Source organism: Oryzias melastigma, linkage group LG3, assembly GCF_002922805.2.
Source record: "Oryzias melastigma strain HK-1 linkage group LG3, ASM292280v2, whole genome shotgun sequence".
NCBI classification, from domain to species: Eukaryota; Metazoa; Chordata; class Actinopteri; order Beloniformes; family Adrianichthyidae; genus Oryzias; species Oryzias melastigma.
Genome location: NC_050514.1, coordinates 11,564,554 through 11,585,308, shown reverse-complemented (window position 1 = coordinate 11,585,308; position 20,755 = coordinate 11,564,554). Strand labels below are relative to the sequence as shown.

The 20,755-nt window shown below is 37.3% G+C and overlaps 1 protein-coding gene across 5 annotated transcripts in view; it reads left to right on the top strand.

Annotated features, from left to right (window-relative positions):
* Positions 1 to 20,755, top strand: part of nhsb (Nance-Horan syndrome b (congenital cataracts and dental anomalies)) — a 54,419-nt gene that overhangs the window by 1,186 nt on the left and 32,478 nt on the right. The gene's annotated exons all lie outside the window — the stretch shown is intronic.

The following is a 20,755-nucleotide window of genomic DNA, read 5'->3' as shown; positions in this document are numbered from 1 at the left end:
TTGGAGGAAAAAATGCGTGTTTTTGCGTGAGAGAGAGAGAGAAAAGGCGACACCCCGTGCGCCACAACCCACCCTCCCCAGCAACGGCGGAACCAGCACAGCATCTGTAATGAATCCAGATGTGGGCAATACAGGAAAAAATAAGATCTAATCCTCATCATCCATGCAGGCACTGCGAGGATTGCTGCGTCTGGAGTTGCGGGGCTGATCAGAATTGACTGGCAGGAAGGCTGCATTGTAACCGCGCCTTCTGCACAGCAGCCACATATTATTTATGTTCTCTGCAGTCCCTTCAGCGTTAAGTCTACACATCTCAGACGTTTAGGTCCTCACTGCTTCAGCATATTTGTTGAATCAGTGAGCATTGGGGGGGATGGATGGAGGGAGGGGGCGCTAAAGCAATTGTTGGCTCATGAACTCCTCTCCTCAGATGTAAACCCTTCACACACACAGGAGCATAATGAGGCGGCCATGTCCTAATTAGATAAAACAGTCCCTCTATTGCTCTGTTTAATCTTGTTTACTTTAGATCTGGATGAATGACGCTCTGATGTTCAAGGAAACACATGCAGGGTCTCTCCTTCTGCTTAATTGTGCCACAATTTAGTCAAGTCCTCCCTCTTCTCCACGGTGACACATGACTGTCTGTCTGCAGCCACAGGAAACTCCCTCCATGCCAGCCAAAGGTCTGGAGACGGCGAGCAAAAACTCAAACCTGTCCATCGCCTGTCTGCTGCACTTGTTGATCTGAGAAAGCTATCGATTTGTCAGAAAGATTGTGTGTCTGCATCAGGGAGATCAGCTATCTCTTAGCAACTGCATTCAGCATTGTGAGGGGTTTGTGAATCGGCAGGACAACAGCGCCTCTGTGAGAACAGGAAATCAATTCAACAGGTGAAAGATTTTACTGTTGTAGATACATAATTGATGGTTTCTTTTTAATGAAACAATATGATTCGAAGATGCAGGACTGCCAAAAATCTCCTTGCAACCATTTTGAAAACATCTTTTCCCCCCCAAAATCCCAGATTTCAGGTGTGATCCCTGAACTGATACACTTTTTGAATTCTAAAAGGGCAATCGACTTCCGTCTTGTCGTCAAATGCCAAGAACCCAGAGCGCTTCAATCCTTGTGTTTGCACACAAGCAGAGATTAAGGGTCCCCAAAGTTCTCAGCTGTCTGTGGAGAGTATCAGGATTCATGGCAGTCAATGTGCTACCATGTCGGTCTGGTGAGCAGCGCAGGAAGGAGTGTTCAGATGGCGCCGGGACGGGCCGTGTCTGCCAGGGAAGCCATATTTTGTGTGGGACTTTTTATCAGAACAGTCTGTCAGCTTCGCCTTTTTGGCTTTGTTTGGATGTTTTATCATATTTTTTCATTCATACAAGAAAGCCTGAAGGACACAAGTGGGTATAACATGAGATACCAGACAATATACCCACAACTCAGTAGATCAGAAGATAAAATGTGTTGCTGCTCTGATGCAAACCATCAGCTGTCACCACATAATAAAACTAAAGATATGTGAACATGTTTGAACTTCAATTTGATTAGAGCTTTTGCAGCTGATTGTTACGATTTTTCAAAATTTTTAAAAACTTTTTGACACCAAAGGTTTGTATTTTGAAGCAATGTTGCAGAAGTTTTATTTAATACAAGTTTTCTTCTAAGTGTAGCGGATACCAAACAACTATCATGGTACTAGATAGACATACTCACAAACAGTTTTGAACCAGATTTTTATTTATTTTTTGCAAAACCAGGCATATTTGTAGATGTTTTGTCAGAGAAGGAATGGAGTTTAAGAATGTCAAGATTGATGAGCAATTTTGATAAATATTGGTTTATTTATTGAAAATAAAGCAACTTTTTTCATTTATTAGTATATACGTAGACTATTTTCCTAGGTAAATTACTTGGGCTTGATTTTTGGAGCTCAATGACTCTTAATTCTCTGTTCATCCACGAGTGGACCTGCTATGTAATAAAAAATAATGCATTTTATTTAAAAGCGCCTTTCGAGGCTCTTAAGGTCGCTTTACAAGGAAACAGATAAAACACACACAGGTAAAACAAGCAAGATAAAAGTACAAAAGTAAGAAACAGAGGATGGAAGATGCTATGGATAAGCTTGTCCGAACAGGAACGTTTTGAGTTGGGATTTGAAGGTAGTTAAAGAGTCCAAGTTTCTGAGATCAGAGGGAAGAGAGTGGCCAAAAAAATAATTATTCTGAACTGTTTTGCTACAAATGGGCCAAATCCGAATTTTCCCCATAACCCTCCAAATATAGGGACATTTGGAGGGGTAGGGGGTGTCCGAAATAATTTTTTAAGGGATGACCCCTGAGGCAGAGGGTGTTCCGCATCGCGCCGTACCGCGGAGGAAAAGTCCATTTCTTCATGTGGGTGTGCTCTGTAACATAGAGGTTTATATTTAAATGTAAGTAATGACTTTTTGGTTTAGTATGAATTTTTAAAGTTATAAAACCAAAGTTGTTGAGTATTTCTGAGCGCTAGGAGCTACATGCTAACATAGCTGACTGGCGACTATTGATGACATCATCGAGTGTGAGTAACGTCTGAATTTGAAGACGCTATTTGGCTAAATGTAGGGGTAGGGAAATAATTCAGATTCAGCTATAGTTTCTAAAAGCACACATTAATATTCGAGAGGAAAAAAAGCGAACTTATTTAATATTTTCTTCCTTTTTAAAGTTTTTACCTCCCAAGTACAAAAATCTACAACAGTAATGTCATCATGAGTTGTCACGCCAACAAGTCTCCTCCTCCTCTCCATCCTTTTGTTTCACAGTTGACTGCTTAACTGATGACAGAGCAGGACGGGCTTCCTCGTGCAAACAAATAAAACCAGAGGCACCGCTTTGACAGCATAAGCCCAAAATCGTATTTTTCCCCGCTTATGTGTCAACCCTGATTTCTCAGCGTCTCCACATTAGAAGGAGCTTCACATTTCTTTTCAGTAACCTGAACTGCACTTTTGTGGGGTGAAGATCAAAGAGGTCGATTATTTCCAGTTGCACACAGACCGCACATTCGGAGCAATGGTGACTCTGAAATGCGTGAGAGGAAAGATTTAGCTGTCACGGCTTAGGTTTGTGACGCAAAACATTGGTTGATCAGGATGCAGCCTTTTAAAGAAATGGTATGTTGATGTATTTTTATCAATAGATTCTCAATGAATTCATCAAAGGGCGTGCTCAGAAGATCAAACATTGTTCATCGCAGTGTTTCCTACTGTACAAGTGGAAGGTTTGTGCGATTATTAGTCTTGGTTACTGCTGATCCTGGCCACTCACAGCTAAAAATACTACTGTCAAATCTGCTCTCAGTCATGGCTCCAGCAGCTCCTCAACACAAACACACACATAGTAACAACAAACCTGGTTCATTCCAACCAGACCAAATTTAAACATCTGGGACTCCACTGTGACGATCAAAAATGTAAACATGTTTTTTTTGTTGTTTTAAAAAAAAAAGTTTGACCACAATGCATTGTGGTCGATATTTGCTAATGTAGTGAGCATTGATGCACACTGGTTTTCATAAAGACTTCTGGGAAATTTCTAGGGGATTTGATTTTGGAATTGTAGATTCAAAATGATGAACACTCTATATAGCGCACTAAGTAGTGAAGGAATTCGGACATAGCCAAATTTTAAAAGAACACTGGGAATACTTTTAGAATAGATCAAAAGATGATCAGAGTGAAAAACCCCACATGCAAAAATACTAGTGCTGGGTTGATACAATTAATTATTTGATATGAATTGATTTAATCTTAACAGATCAATAATTGATCCATAAAAATATAGATTGATCTAGCACATAAAGCTAAAGTCTGCTAGCTTGATGCTAAGGTTAAATAGAATTTTCCACAGGACGGCTATTGCTAACGCGCGGTCAACCTAAACATACATTGCTGCCTAAATGAACATCTTTATATACTCATAGCCATTAATTTTCTAAACTCTTTTAAGGAAATATTCTTGAAAGTAACCATTGTGGTTTAAAAAAAACATAGTTTTATGCTCATTCTTTGCTTATTCTTCTTGAAAAAAGTGCCCTCTTATAGCGTGAGCTCCACCTAGTGGCCAAACTGAAACACCCTCCAAGAGAGACAGAACAACGTTTACAATGGTAGTGATTTGAACATTTTTGTTAGAGCTTCTCCTTTAGAGAATCCATGTAACACTGAATGATATTAACAATCTCATTATTTCACTTATACATTTTACAGTATGTGAACTGTATCAGATTAATGTAAATATATTAAAAACATATAGCAGAATGTATTTCTAAACAAATGTATAAACTCAAAATTTAATGGACAGGATTAAAAGAATCAAAAAAAAAAAAACGGAATCGAATCGATGCAGGCTCTGGTAAATCGAGTCAATTTGATTCTATTATTATCGATACCCAGCCCTAAAAAATACTAACCTCTAAACTGGATGAGCAATGGATTTTTATGCATATTTGTATTTGTATTCATAATTACTTAGGATTTAAAAAAATACTTGAATTTTCAAATTATATCTTAAATTTAACATGTGTTCCCATTAGTGCTTTCTTTTACTATTTGATACTGTGTGTGTTTGAGGCTTCCAGATGTTTATTAAAATGATCAACCAGCAACCATGCACAGATTTCTAGCATCTCAAAGCCCAGTTTTGTGACTCAAACAGGCAATAACCACAGCAACATATACCTGGTTTGAATTAGTGCTTTCACTAAATGACTCAACATACTCACTTTATGCCTAAATCATCGACACTTCAGACTCTTGAACACATGAAAACGAGAATTTTTAAGAAGAAACTATGATTCATTAGGAAGTTGCTGTAAAAGCCCTTATCTCTTCTCGGTAATCCAAATGAATTTGACTTTGAATGTTAATTTGTGTCAGTATGGCTCTTGGCAGCGGGGGACTGCTGTGTCTCTCAAGTCTGCATAGTAACAGAAGAGAAGGAGGCCGGCTTTGACCTTTCAGCTGAGTCAGTCTTCCTCTGTGGTCATCCATTTTTACAAACTGCTGTTTGGATCACAACCAGGAGCACACACACACCAGTGCTGTTCAAGGGGGTTTGGTTAAATTAGTAGAGGAAAGGATAGAGTTGATAGGAGAAAGTGTGATTCCCAGTGGTCCATTTCTCACAATAAAACGTTCCTAAACAAATGAAGTGAGTTCATTTTGTGTTGGATAGCAGGTCTGCTCTCAGAGTGGGTTTCTTGTTCTGGTGGAGCCACATAAGCAGGGACGGGATCTACGTTCCAGCTCACACTAAGTCTTTACTTAGAGAATCAATTCATATCTTAGCTTAATCCAAAAACGTGATAATTAAAGCTTTGTGTGCTCTTTGGTGCTTATTTCTTAATCATGCCAGTTTCTGCGTCTTTACCCCCCATCTTTCTTTCTGTTTCTCCACGTCCGTTCTGGTCCTCCTCTTTCTCTGCTTTCTCCTCTCCGTGTAAACCTCTTTCCTCACTGCCCTACTTTCCCCATCATCAGCAGCATGGAGAGACTTCTGCTTCTTGACAGCATATTTAATGTTTAATGCACTTTGATTTCCATCCAGACACAAGCTGGAGAGGAGAGAAGAGAGAAGGAGAGGAGATTTTGATCACTGAATGAAAGCGAGAGGGAAGACGGATAAAATTAAAGGGTCGGGATAATAATGTGAAATGACAGTGAAAAATAAAATGATGACAAATGCTCGATAAGATCATTAGGAACGGCAGCAGAAATTCCACCTTTCTCCTTTTCTCCTTACAGCACAGCAGACAACAGTGGAGTTTAAATCGTTTCAAAACACTTGTGAAAATGTGTCTTAATGATGAACTCAATCACTAATAGTCTTGCAGTAACTTTTTAAACTTAAACTAGTTCCTGTTCCACCCTTGATGTGCATCTAAGCACCTTTGCTTTAAGCTTAGAGCATTCTGAACACTTTAGTCTTCTTTCATATTTATCAGCTGATGTGTTTTCTTAACCAAACTTTTGTTGGTGCATAAATGAAAGATCTAAGAGCTAAAACTTTGTAAAGGCAGACATTGTTTTTGCTTTTTTCAATGCTGAGATCAATTTTTCTGTTTTTGTGTGTTCTTACACAGCTGTGGTTTACCCTACTTTGAAATTAATAGTGTTATAAGAAGCTAATTCTTCTGCAGTTTATCTCTAAATTTGTGCTGCCTTTGGTCTGTGTTTCCAATTTCTGATACGGCATTCGTTCGGAGGGATAGTCAGCGCTAAGTCGCTATGGCTACCACTTAAAAAAAACTCCTTTGGACAGCTTCAAATGGCCCTACAACTGGTCCAGTTGAACTGGAGCAATAGGGATGTGACAGAGAGGGGTATGGAAGGAATTCAGTCCTAGAAAACAACACAGTTTTTTAATTTTGGCCAAAATGGGATAACCATAATAAGTAAAACCACTGGGAATGCTTTTAAAATTAGATCAAAAGATAATTAGAGTCGGTGTTTAAACAATAACCAAACACTAAATCAACTTTTTTGGCTGTTGACCTCTATGAATAGTGTTTTAAAAGTGCTTTCTGTTGGTCCTTGCCACTTTTTTGACAATTTAAAATAAACTGTTAAAATTATAGTCTATAACTGTTTGTACAGGTTAAAACAGTTGAATTTTGTGATTGGTCCACTGGTGAAAGTCCCACGTCATTTCGTCATCATGCTCTGCAGCTCCAGTATAAAAGCCCCGCCCATCTTTGATTCCGTAACATTCAGTTGTTATCGTGTTAGCTTTATTGCATTCGGTCGTCAAAAATCTACTGGCTTGCATAACTTTCCAGTGGACTTGGAAGTTGGATAAGTGGTTTAGAGCAAATGACATTAAATCCAGGGAACTCCATACTGGTGATGGATTTGCAATGGACATTTGGGGTTGTTTGCTTAATACGTTAGCCTTTATACAAAGAATTGTAGCAAGATCATTGGCAGAAAATTAAGATAGACAAAAAGTGCACTTCTAAGTTTTGGGTTTGCATTGCACTAGTTGAGCTTCCTGGTCATCTCCATTTTGCAGGATGTGACATCACTAGATAAAAACCTTTCTGAAAATAGAGAAAAATTCTGACAGTAATGGGATGGTCGCAGTAAAGCTTTCAGTAGAGCTAAAGATTCAATGATTATTTTTTAATTAAAACAACCATTTGTTCAGAATTGTCTGTTTATATAATAACATATAGAATAATGAACCCCATCATTTTAAAAGTGGATCATTTTGGAATCAAGAAATACTGACTTGGTCATGTAACAACCCTCTAGTGGCGATACAATGAACTGCACCTTGCTCCAGTTATTTCTAATTTCAAACAAGCTTCAATCCTGAAGCTAGAGTGGCATTGTGGTTACACTCCAAGGAAAATGAAAAGTCTCCAACCAACCTGTCGCTTCACTGAAAGAATACTGAGTTATAACCTTAAAAAACACACACGTTTTTTTCTTTTTTAATCCATTCACTAAGTATCAGAGAAAAAAGACGATTCTGGGCAGTCAGCCTTTGCCTCTGAAAACTAGTGATCTTTGTGCGCTCTGAGTAAGCTGCTTTAACGAACACAAAGGGCCTCCCAATAAACCTTTAATATATGCATGTGAGCCCACAAGTGGAGATGGTGAGAATCAGCCTGCTCGATTAATGTGATTAAATGGTTGCCTAAACAGGTTGAATTCTATATAATTGACACTTCTATATTTAGATAGAAACATGCAGGAATAGAAAAGTCGTCATGCCAAATGAAGATTTCAAAAAGGTTAGCTCCATCCTCTCATCGTGTTAAAGATTTGACATTTCTTACCTATAATACTATTTGTTTACGTGTCAGTTCTGCTTTACTCACAGAATCTCAGGAGATGTCACACGAGGAACAGCAAAACAAGTTCTCTTTAAATAAGCACAGTTGTGTTTTACAGAGTAAGCAAGATGCTCAACATATGTCCACTTATGCTGTCACGGAGTGATGTTGGGGAAGGCATGTGAAAAAAGGAAGGGGGAAATAATGTGACAGCTCTGCGTGCTGTTGTTAGTAGTCACACAAGACAGGCCAGCTGCAGCTCCGCTTGGCACGCAAGAAACACACATGCGTGTTACTCAGCTCCTCCGAGTCTTCATGTCACCCAGAGTCAAATCAGAACTGCATATTGTTTGTTCTCATGACCCAATTACCTCTTTGCTAATTTTGGCTCAGGTGATTCCATTGCCCGATATAAAAAGGTAAACACACACTATTTGTGTGCCGCCTCATACCACAGATGTGGATTGCTGTCGCAGCACCAGATATCTTTCCACTACATCACTTAAAATTCATTTATATTTGTTTTACTGGCCCTGAAAACTCAGATTATTTTCATTTTTTAAGCGCAAACTTAAAAAAAGGCAAATAATGCAGTTTTGATCATAAATCAACTGTTTAACTGAGAAATACTTTTAAATAACCATCTCCTTTTAATTTTTTTCTTGTAGTGATTCTATATTTGTTTAATTTTTGGGGAAACTTGTTTCTTTATACATAGAAATTGTTGATTTTAAATGAAGTATTTTTATAGTCAAGTATAAAGCCATGTTTTTGTGACAGACTGGTGATGGATGGATGGTTCGACAAGTAGGAATGTTTCAATGATAAATCTATCAGGTTAATGTATAACATTAGTGAATATTGTGTCACATCTTAATATTATGTGACATGTAAATGATGAGAAAGCTACTTTAGTTTATTTTTTTACTCGAGCTCCCTAAATATTTTAGTTTTTTGCAGGTCATGTTGGAAAATTTGGTTCCACTGGTTTATTTGTTCCAGTTAAAAGTTCAGAAAGCAGCATTTTTACTGGGTTTTTTATCAACTTTTTCTAACTTTTATGCCAACTTGCCAAATATATTTTTGATATCTAGGGACTACTGTGGAAAAACCAGGAAATTACATTTTGAGAGCTAACGCTAAAGTTAACTTTTGGTCATTTGTGTGATGAGATTTATCTTAAATTATGTTTTTTAAATAGCGGTTACCAACACTAAACCATGGGGGACTCCTCCAAGACAGGAAGAGATGAGTAAAAAATATTCTGCTTTTACTATGATATCATTGTAAGTGCTATTGAGAACAGGAGAACTCATTTTTTCTGAAGTCTATTTTTAAAAATAAAGAGACTTGATGCTGCATTTCAAAAGTCCAATGATTTCCTCTCAGCTAAAAAAAGAAACTCTATGCCAGCAAACACACAGATAAATGTCGATCTTCAGAAAAGTTTTAAATGCAGATGCCTGAAACTCGCATATATATATATACATTTACATAGACTTTTCATTGAAAGTGGTCGCTCCAACCTATATTTCCGAACCCATAATGAATGTAGAATGAAAGTTTTGAATGCAGAAGCTCAAAACTCACATTTACATGTGTTCACACTGACTCTTCATTGGAAGTCTTGAACTTGTGTTACTGAGGCTGGTGTGTGAACGTAACATAAAACTGTTAAATTAGACTCATAGTTGCTATTGGTTCTTCAAGGCTGTTAAAACTTTTGTTACATAATTCTACATTTGTTGCTTTTTTGAGAAATTACTGATGTGTAATTGTGACAAAAACAAAACAAAATCTGACTCATTAAGAGGGGTGGGATTTATACCACAACACCCCTCAAGTGTTTCCTGTAAGTGAGTTAAATACTTTAAAACTAACACCATTAATCTAAAATGCATTCCAGATTACAATTTCAGGAATAATATGAGGTTTTTGATGTTTTATAGTGTTCCAATTTAGTCTGATTTAAGAATATTGTGGCATTTTGTTTTACAGCGGAGATTATAATCTGGGATTTTGGTGCAAAGCATCAAGGGTTTTTTTTTTTTTTTTTGAGAAAGAGCTTCTGGATGGACTCGACTAGAAAAGATAAAAACAGATGGGGTTGGGAAAAGCTTAGGTGAGGCTATCTGCTGCTTGTTTCAAGGACTTAGCTGTTCTTAAGAAGTTCCTTAGAAACAGATTGTCTTCGTAAGAACCTTACAACTCCTTTAAGACCAGTCCAACTAATTGGACTACCAGCAAACGGAGCCTTAAGATGTCAACTGGACCGGCACACAAACATTTAGAGATACAACACAAACAATTACTTTGGAGTATTTTTTATTTATTTATTTGGTTGTGTTTAAACTAGGAAAAAATCTGTGTTTAGGAAAGTGTTTTTCTCAAATTCCGATGCTGATTCTGTGTACCGGGATTAGATAAATTAATCCAATTTCACAGCAGGCATTTGAGAGGTGAGGACAGCCGAAACAGGGTTATCCTAATTAGCCATATATGTGTCACTATTGATTGTATCAGCGATCCCACCAAACCCTAACATTTTTCTTCCATATCACACATAAACACATTAGCGTGGATTTTAAATTCCTCTCAAAACTACAACCCAAACCGCTCTCCTTAACATGCAAGGGGAGCCGTAAGACCGCAAGAATCCTTGAACGTGTAGGGTTTGCATACATGCGCCGCATCGTGCTCCATGAGTGTGGTAATGTGCCTCTGGATGACAGACCAGAGATGCGTGAGCTCAACGCTGCAGGCAAGCACAGCTGTTACCGAAGAGAGTATTTGAGAGGAGAGATGGAGGGAATAGAGGAGGGAGGATTTACAGGGAAAAGAAGCTTCTAGTTCAGCTTTTACTGAGTTGTATTTCGTCTGCATCCATGGCAGCTCTCCATGAGGTTTTATTTTAAAGTAGAACACTTTGTAAATTTGCATTAAACACAAAGAGCAGCCAAGTGCACAGTTGTTATTTGCAAGTATTTAATACATTAAGCAGAAAAATCTGACAGAAGTACATCGGAATCTGGTCCTTTCCCAGTTTTGTTATTCTAATACACTAAGATGATCATTCCCAATCATTTAGCAAACCCAAAACTGACCAAAGATTTAAAGAAAGCTTTTTTAATGTCACTATGTTGTTTGTAAAACACATTTGTTTTGCTAATTTAGGAACAAAAAATTTGGTATTTTTTAAAATTCTGCTCTACACACAATAGGTTAAAGTAATTGCTGATTATTGTGATGCTTATGGAACATAAACATAATTATTTAAAACTTACAAGGTCCAAAACAATGAAAAGGGTTTTTTTAGTTGCAGTTTTTATTTGTCAATTAAAAGAAATCAATGCATGTCTTTAGGCACAAATTGTTATTTTTATTGTGTTTTCCACCTTAAAATGAATAAAAGAAAGAAAAACTTTTTAGTTTTTTTTTCAATTTATGATTTACACAACTGTATTTTTCACTTCAACTTTTTAAACATCATTTATTTATACAAAAAGTTTTATTTGGTTTAACATTTTCTAAAGCGAATGTTTTAGTCTTTAAGACGTTTGAGTCTCCATCATCATCGTTTTACAATTAGACTGCCAACTTTAAAGGTTTTTAGGCATAAATATAAATAAAAGGGAAGACAATTTGGTTTATTCAGTACTATTTTATAAATTTAACATAGAATATCAGCAAAATAATTACAGTATTCAGTTAGATCCTACTCCCATTCCATGATCTAGTAATTATCACCACAGAGTCAAATAATTACAATAGAAAGGAATTACAATTAAGCACATTTGTCTCTGGCGGGGGCCTCCTTTGCACGTGTTGGATGTGTGTGTGGAGGGGGGTTGAACCTTTTCCTGCAGATTACTCCACTGAGGCAAAGTCCCAGCAGAAGAAACGTGATAGGAGATTAATAACCTGACACACCAGTGACAGAATCCTTTTACTCCCCCACTTTCTACTCGTAATCGGTTAATTTCTAATTCTACGTTCACACCGAACGCGATTCACACGCCTATTTTTTGACGCTTGTCAAATTCACTGCTGGATGCTTGTCGTGAAATGTGTTCATAAACTTGATGCGTGTTGGAGGAACCACTGTAAGTTTTTAGCCTCATCGCTACATGGAAACATTGACTGTATATATACAGTATATATTTAACTCTAAGAAAGCATTGGTAATCACGTCTCCATGTTTGGGTTCATGAGGTCTTTGAGAGTAGTGAACCAGCCTATTGAAGGCCCACACGCCAACACAGGTGAGGCCACATCGGAAACGGCGGACAAACCCAATTGAGGCCCACATTTTCTGCCCACTTTTAAACCATTTGAGGCTCAGATTTTTTAACTCTTTTTTTTTTTAAAGCTGTCCAAATTGCCTGTGCCACTCAAATTTCACTGCTGCCAGACTAACGCGCCACACCCAACATCCAAATCACTCGCAGGACCTCTGTACATTGACTTTACATTGAACCTGGAGGCCCCCGCCGCGCCAATCGAGTTTGGCAGTCAATCAGCAGCTTAAGTGTTACGATAAAGAAAAGTTGCAGTGTACGAAAATGTTTTTTTTTTTTTTTTTAGTTCTCACAAATCAATTTAAACCAGACCATCTGTACTGCAAATAACCTTTAATATTTACTGTAATACATTTTTAGTATTTTGATCACAACAGCAGTACATTTAATTAACATAAGGTGCATTCACCCCATGAAGTCCAGATAAATAAATCAAATATACAATCTCAGAAACTGGTCCTGTGAACATCACTACTTTTTCCTCAAAAGTTAACAGTTAAACAGTTTAAGAATGATCTCGGAGTAACAGTATCAAGTTAAATACTTACAACTTGCACAACCTGAGATAATAGGAAGTAGAGATTTTATTTACACCTAAAGAAGCTTCTTCCACCTGTTTGGTGTTTGTGTGTGTAGGATGAGTGTTCTTGTGTGTTAAATGATTTTAGCTCCATTTAACAACGATAAAACATGACATCACCTTAGCCAATCACAATTGTTGATCTCTTTATTAAACCACCCAGTTTCCCCTTTTGACAGTAGGACACTTTTGTCAAATTATGCCGGTGGTCAATTTGGTTTATTTAAATCGATTCATAGTAATGGACCGTATTTAACAATCAGTTATGGTAGCAGCTTGTAAAAAAAACAATAATTTAGATGACCTCATAACTGACAAAATAAGACACAAAGCATTATTACATACCACACACTGGTGATCAGATCATCTGATAATCTAAGCAATGTACGAGCGGGGGGGGTTCACCTATGCTCCAAAGTTATACATTTGACTTTCTCAGAATTAGTTAGATCTTTTTGTTCAGAATGAACTGTGAATAGTGCACCATAATGATATACACGGTTTATCAGGGGTGTCAAACTCAATCACACAGGGGCCAAAATCCAAACAAACAGTAGGTCGAGGGCCGAACAGGACAAACATTTATTGAACACATAAAAGAACTAAATTGTTAAAACTTTAAAAACGTAATTTCTTTAGCTTAAATATGAATAAAAACAGACAGGAATATTATTCCAGAATGAATCAACTTAAACCTTGAATAACTTTCAATATTTTGCTCTCCATTAAAAAAAAATGCTCTCAAATTATACAAGTTCAAAATAAAGTAAATGTTAAAAAAAATAAAAAACTTTACATTTCATTCTTGTATTTAATTTTATGTAAAAAAAATAAACATAAATATCCAAAATGTTATACTGTCTATAAAATATATCCTGTCACAGTTACTCAAGATAACATCTGACAGTAATAATAATAATATGAAATGATCAGGAGGGCCGGATCCGGCCCCCGGCCCTTGACTGTGACAAATGCACAACAGGTTAGAGGTTAAAAACCATGCTGAGCAAAACCTGACGAAAGCTCTTATTTTCCCTACCAAGCTAAACATTTCACAACCATTCAGAAAAGAATACTGAGTAACACACCGCTACAATGGAATCTCTATCCTGCATCTGTCTGATGTGTATCACTGGTCACAGCCCTGATAGCACTGATCTCTCACATCATATCACTTATCATCACATCACCGACTTGTGAGGGAGACCATCAGGGGAGATAACAACCCATATTGTTAGCACCAAGTGAACTGGTATTCCAGTTGCTAATACTTTCTTGGTATAAATTTGTTTTACTTTCTGCCACTTACTACAGACAGTCAGACCAGAGCGAATGGCCTAAAGCTTTCTCAGTTGTACAGACAGTAGGACAACTCTACAAAGTCGCACACATGCAAGTGTTTGGATAAATCAGTAGACCAAAACACAAAATGCAAAAATGTGTGACCAGCACAAGAATGTCCCTTAGAAACTGACTGTCCCGTTACCCAACAGATAAAAGGCGAGATGATGCATTATACATTTCCTCCTCTGTTTAAATGCTCGTTACAGTACAATCAGAGCCAAAAACAGGTCGCCCTTAATGAGAGGAAAGATGCACAACGCAATCATTTTTGCTCATGTGTAGCACTTTTCCAGCACTTTTATGTCTTTGCATTTTGCCTTTGTAATTTTAAAATTAATATTAATGACAGCAGTAAGGATCGCTCTCGTTATTAATACCACATTACAGCTAAATCTATGGTCTGCCCACCATTTTTTATGCACTTTCATAAGCAAATATGGGTAAATGCTGTTTATTCTTGTTAGTTTGTCCCGTGAAGCTTGACTGTCACATAGATACACACAAAAATTGAGTTTAATGATTTACATTATTTATAAAATTTGGAAGAAAAATAACTACAGAAACTTTTTTGAGGTCAATATTTCATAAATAACTAGTTTTGTCCAATTTTATATATTAAAGCTGCAATGTTAGATGATGAAAAGCCTCCTCCTGTTTGCTATTCACCTGAACACATGGCAAACCTCATAACATACATTTAGATCCAGTTCACAAGATAGATGTTTATATTAATAAGAGAAAGACAAAAAACAAGTTGTTTCATTTAGCATCTCCACACCCCGCTAAATCCTCCAATCGGTATTTTTTGGATAACTGTTGCTTGTTTTGAACAGATGAAGATGACAAAAGAGAAAAGATAGCGTGTGACATGCTAATTTAGTCATTTCCTTAATGCTGCTGCTGTCAACTCTGCACAGTCATTTGTTATGCTGAACAGTCTGATTAATTCATATCTCACATCCAGCCAGCAAACCTTTGTGCATCACCCAAAATGTGATGCTTTGTATTTTCAACAATGCTACTGTCTCTATACGGGTATTTTTAGAAGTGATGAAACATCTAAAACGCAAATGGAATTCAATTTCAAATATCTGAAAAAAATGAAATAAAACAGTTTTCTGTATATGAATGTGTTCCCAGGGTTCTGGTTTCAAAGCCTTTTAAAAGATTTAAAGTAAGCACCTTGCTGAACTCCACTGCAAACAGATTGACTGGATAGCGCCAATGCTTATCTCATTATCTTGTGTTCTTTTTCAGGAGAAGCAGGATTAGGATCAGGATTAAGTTTCGAAGATGATGGCAGTCAGAAAAGCCAAAGGTTCTATTATTAAAAGCACTTGAAGTTTTACGTAATTTAATATTTCCATTAAACACTGTTCTTAAAAGTGTTTTCGATGTGATGTTTGAGTCAATTTTGTAATCAACAGATTAGTAATGTCAAAAACATCTTATTAAAGCTTCACCATGTAACACTGTTATTGCCAATTTGTGAGATTTTGTCTCCCATATCTCAGAAACATAAAAAAAAAAAAAACAAAAAAAAAACTCATGTACTTTGATCACCACCTTATATAGGTAAATGTGTTCTAATGCACGTGTCAAAGTCAAGGCCCGGGGGCCGGATTGGCCCTCCAAGTAATTATAACCGGCCCTCCAGATCGCTTTATTTTATTGCTATTAATGACTCGATGTTATCTTGCACTTATTTCTAACTTGTATAATTTTGACAAAACATATTTTTATGGAGAATAAAATATTGAAAGTTATTTAAGGTTTAAGTTTATTCAGTCTGGAATAATATTCCTGCCAGTTTTCATTTATAGTAATTTTAAAAAGTTAAGTTTTTAAAAGGGTTAAACATTATTTTTAATCCGTTCAATAAATGTTCATCCTGTTCAGCCTGCGATCTAAGGTGTGTTTTGGATTTTGGCCCCTCCTGCAATTGAGTTTGACACCCTGGGGCCTGTTTCACGAAACGGGGTAAACTCACAGTTTTAAAATAATAACTCCTGTCTTAAAAGATGTTTATCCATTTTACATAAAAACTGAAACATGTTTTTCTCCAGATTCCACGTTATTTCTTTCTCATATGAGTTGAGTTACCAAAACACCCCAGGCTTCTTCTCCTGGTCCGGCCCTTCCGTCAAGTTTTAGAAGCTTTTGTGGCCCATGAGGCAAAAAGTTTGCCCACCCCTGCAGCCAGAGGAGAGGTGGTTCTTAGGATCCTTGTGGAATTTTGGATGTATTAGAAACTCATTGTCCATCACCACTTAACAGGATGTGGTTATGGAAAGGAGCACTTCAGAGGTTCTTTGAATCCTACCAGGATGTCTTCCCCAAGGAAGGGACTTAAAGTCTGGGTTACCCAATGCTGGTGATGAGCTCACATAAGAGAAGGGCAGCACATGTGATTGACTGAAAACTTATGATACATCCACCCATCGATTTTCTTGACCTGGTTTATCCCTTTTTCGGTCATGGGGTTGCTCGGTCTGTCCCAGCTATAAACTGTTGGGCTAACGTGGGATACATCCTGGACAGCTCGCCAGTTCTGTCGACCAGTCTGTCCAACTGGGAAAAAGCTGAAGTGCCTGTGTGTTACGATCCCAACCGAGGGGAAGGGAGAAAAGGTGTAACATAAAAAAATAAGAAACCCAGACTGGAGCACTGTAGTGGTGTGCAGCTTTTAATTTGCTGTTAGCTGCAAACTTTAACATAAAAAGAATTTCAACAAAAGAAAACAGGGGTTAAATCTATACAAAACAGAAACATAAATTCTCTCCACATGAGAGTCAGATTCACCAGGTCTATAAAATATGCTTACACACACACAAACTTTCACCAGTTTCTGACACAGGCTCTCAACAATAAGCTCCACACCAAAGTCCACAAGAAAGAGGACTGGAACTTAAAGTTGGATTTTCACCATGGGCAAGCTGACCACCAGAAAGGGTGTTACAAAAGCTGCCGCTGTTTGATGGGAAGTCAGCTCTTTTATCCAGGTGTGGATCTGCAGTCACTGGTCCTCAGCTGATTGCGTGATGAGGTCCAGGTGGAGATGGGCGGGTCCACACTCTGCAGAGCTGCAGCTTTCAGCCAAGACACCTACAGAAAAGAAAACTCACAAGCACACCAACTCATTCACCAAAACTCAAACTCAAGCACACAAACCATACACAAAGAGTGCCGGATACACCAGGGCCGTAACACTGTGGAAAACCCATTTACGGTCAGGGAGAGCATGCAAACTCCACACAGATAGGTCCCGGCCGGGATTTGAGCCAGAGTCTTCTCCATGAGAGGCGAGAGCCCATTAAGATACAAGCAATGGAAATGAGTTTTCACATGAAGAGTGTGAAACTTCCCCATCCCAGAGAAACTCAGAGTACAGCTGTTCTCACTGAGGACACTGTTTGGACATCTGGAAAGAATGCAATCTCGATTCTCTTTCCAGTAAAGTTTTGTGTGCCATAACCAGGACGAGGCTTCCCCAGCAGACCCAGAGCATGGTCAAGAGAATGTCTCTCAGCTGGTCTGGGAACTCCTCCGTTTTCTCCCAGTAGAGCTTGAGGAGGTGAAGAAGGTGACCGGGGAGAGGGAAGTCTGCCCTCACAACATGAACACAGGAACAAGTGAAAGATAATGGATGGATAGATAGTGACAGAAGAGTAAAGAGTGCTGAGCCTCAAAGTGTTCTGCACATTACGGGTCATCCCCAAGCAACCTCGGTTTACAGCAGAACAACAGGGGGACTTAGTCATGTAAGCATCAGAGAGAAAGATGCTAAGTTGAAAAAATAGAGAGGAAGTTATGGTAGAATGTACAAAGAGAAAATTATTATTTGCATCAGCAGACATTCATATTTTGCATTATTAACTATCTGCATTTGTGACATGTAAACGTATGTTTTAGCTGTTTTAATATTCTTCATTTTCAACATGTTTTCTGCAGGACTACTTCAAAATGCAGTTCTACGCAAAATATAAATAACTCTTACTTATTTTGTGTAAAAATGTTATTTTGGTGCAAATTTTCATGAAAAAAATGACCAAAAACAGAGGTTGAGATGAGTTTAAAAGATCATTTATAAATGTAAAAGTTTATCGCTCAAAGAAATTAAACAATAAAATGTTTCCTGCAGGTTTTTTGCAACTGGTCTTTGTTTTTTATGTGAATATGAACAATGTCTCTCCTTTTATTCTAATCATTCACTAATAAGTGAAGCTCTGTTTCTCATAAAAAAGAAGCTTCCAAGAGTTTGCAGGAGTTTTCCAGTAAACATGTTTTCCAGTAATCATCTAAAGCTAACCACTGGAATAGAAAAATGTTACTTCATTATAAACTGAAGGAGGATCTTCATGAAAGGATAAAGATAAAAAACTGAAAGACAATTTCTAAGTAATCATTTGTATGAAACTATTTCTGCACCAGGTGTATTAATTTGAATAAAAAATTAAATGAAATACATAAAAATAGAAATCCAGCTGAAGCTCATTTCAAAACTAAATGCACAGAAAAAAACACGTGATTGAATGATCCAACTTCTAAATGTAGCTATGGATTCAAACAAACATATATGCACAAATGTCACCTTCGATTCTGTTAGGAATATGTCAATAAATTATACGATGGTTGACTTGCTGACAGCTATTAGTCACCAGCAGGTATGAACTAAAAACAGTTCCACATTTGTCTGCACGGATGTGAAATAAAACAGAGGATTTCATGTCTGTAAATAGGAGTAATGTGAAATTGCTAAAATTGTACCAGAATATGGATAAATAATTTCAAGTTTTGACAAAGTTAGAGGCAGGACACACCGTTTAAAGTGTATGCTTGATCAGCAGTTTGTCAAAAGTGTTCAACAAATGCTACTAAATTCCTAAGAAACCATCCACCTCTCAAACACACTCAATGTCTTTTGGGGTCACAGGGCTGCTGGAGCCTATCCCACCTTCTGTTGGGCGAAGGAATCTTTCCTCGCAATCTAAACCCTATAGTTATTTGAAAGCAGGAACAGCTTTCTTATAAACTTAGTGACCAGCCTTTTTTTTTTATTACATACTGTTAAGGAGGCCTGTGGACCTGCTTGTCTTCTGACATTCCCAGCTCTAGAATGCTCTAATTGGCTAGACACACCTGATCCAGGTTGTCAGTTGTGAGAAAAACAACTGTATCTGGGAAATGAGCAGACACATCAGCCTAGAGACCTGGAGTTCCCCACTGTGCTACACTAAAAGGTAAAATGCATCATTTTATTAGAGTGCTGTGAGCCTGAATCAAAACAGAGAGCAGATGTCATCCTAATTTATATTTAGCAGCAGTTGTATAGGTTTCATTTGCAGATAGGAACATTTTACAGACTCACCCCAATCAACTTTTGAGTTGTTGTAAAAGTGTTTAAAAGTGTTCCCTGAGGTCTTTAGTTTCTGCAGAGCGATAGTCGTCAATTAGAAATTCCCTTTAGGGTTGTGAGTGGGACGGCTGGGCTGGAGCAACCCCACCACCCGTTCCCCTTCCCCTCTCAGTTGCTGATAGCTTAGAGCAGGGAGCTTGAGGACCGCCCAGCGAATTTTCTAAATCACAAATAAGCAACATTTCTTTTTTGTCGGCTCCTGATTTACAACAGTTTGGCTATCATCAAAAATGCACTTTTGAGCTTAGTTTTCTTATATGAGAAAAATGTTTCAAGACCATGTTTAATGTTATTGTTTTGTGTTTCTTTTGTAAATTCATGTGTTTTCATTTATTTTTTTAAACTTTTAAACTGGTAAAAATATTTATAATGTTTAGCCATAATGTATTGTTTGTAAAGGGACTACAGATGAAAATTAGCCATTAAGCTACAATCTGATGGATCTTTGCTTTTTAAGCTTAATGTATTTGTACGCTGTCCAATAGATAAATTAACAAACTAAACTAAATATGTTAAACACTATTATCATCAAGTGTTTTTTTTTTTTTTTTAAGAGAAAGTAACTCAAAAATGCAATGAGCAAAATTAAGAGGAAAACTACACAAACACACACAAAAGTGAAAAAAAATGGCAAAACCCAAAGACCGGAATATAAAAGCAAGTCTCAATACACAATTTTATGATTTACAGATCAGCTCGGTGACCAGTGTCGTTGTTTTTTTTTTTTTTTTTAACAATCAATGAGGTTCATTTCTGCAGAGTTGTGACTACTGTCACACAGTGGGAAGCCTGCCTGCACACACTGAGGCTGACAGTGCCAGCTCGAGTTTAAAAATGTTGGATTTTATGTAGTTTGAAATGTTCAGAATGTCATAAAAAGCCGATACAGGCAAAAACATTAGATTTGTGTCAGTTCTGCCGGCAGCCAAAAAACGTCTAAAACCCTCCATATTCACTGAAATACAGTCACTGACCTTCAATCTGGATCAGTGCTAGCAAAAATAATCTACTGTGATATGAAATATAAACATTTTCAAGAATTTGCTTGAATTTGTTATTCCTCCATTTTTTGTTGGTTTATAATAGTAATCTTGACCTCCAATGGTATTATCGACTCTAAAGGCTTTTTACTTGGTTTGCTTACAGCTGAAATTGAAATCTATTCATTCAGTAACTTCTCCTAACTGGTCTGATCACTTTAAACACTTCCCAGACCTTCTGCCCATTCAGAAAAGGTAAAGAAATCTATAGAAATGAACTTCTTGATACTTTTGGAAACTTGTCAG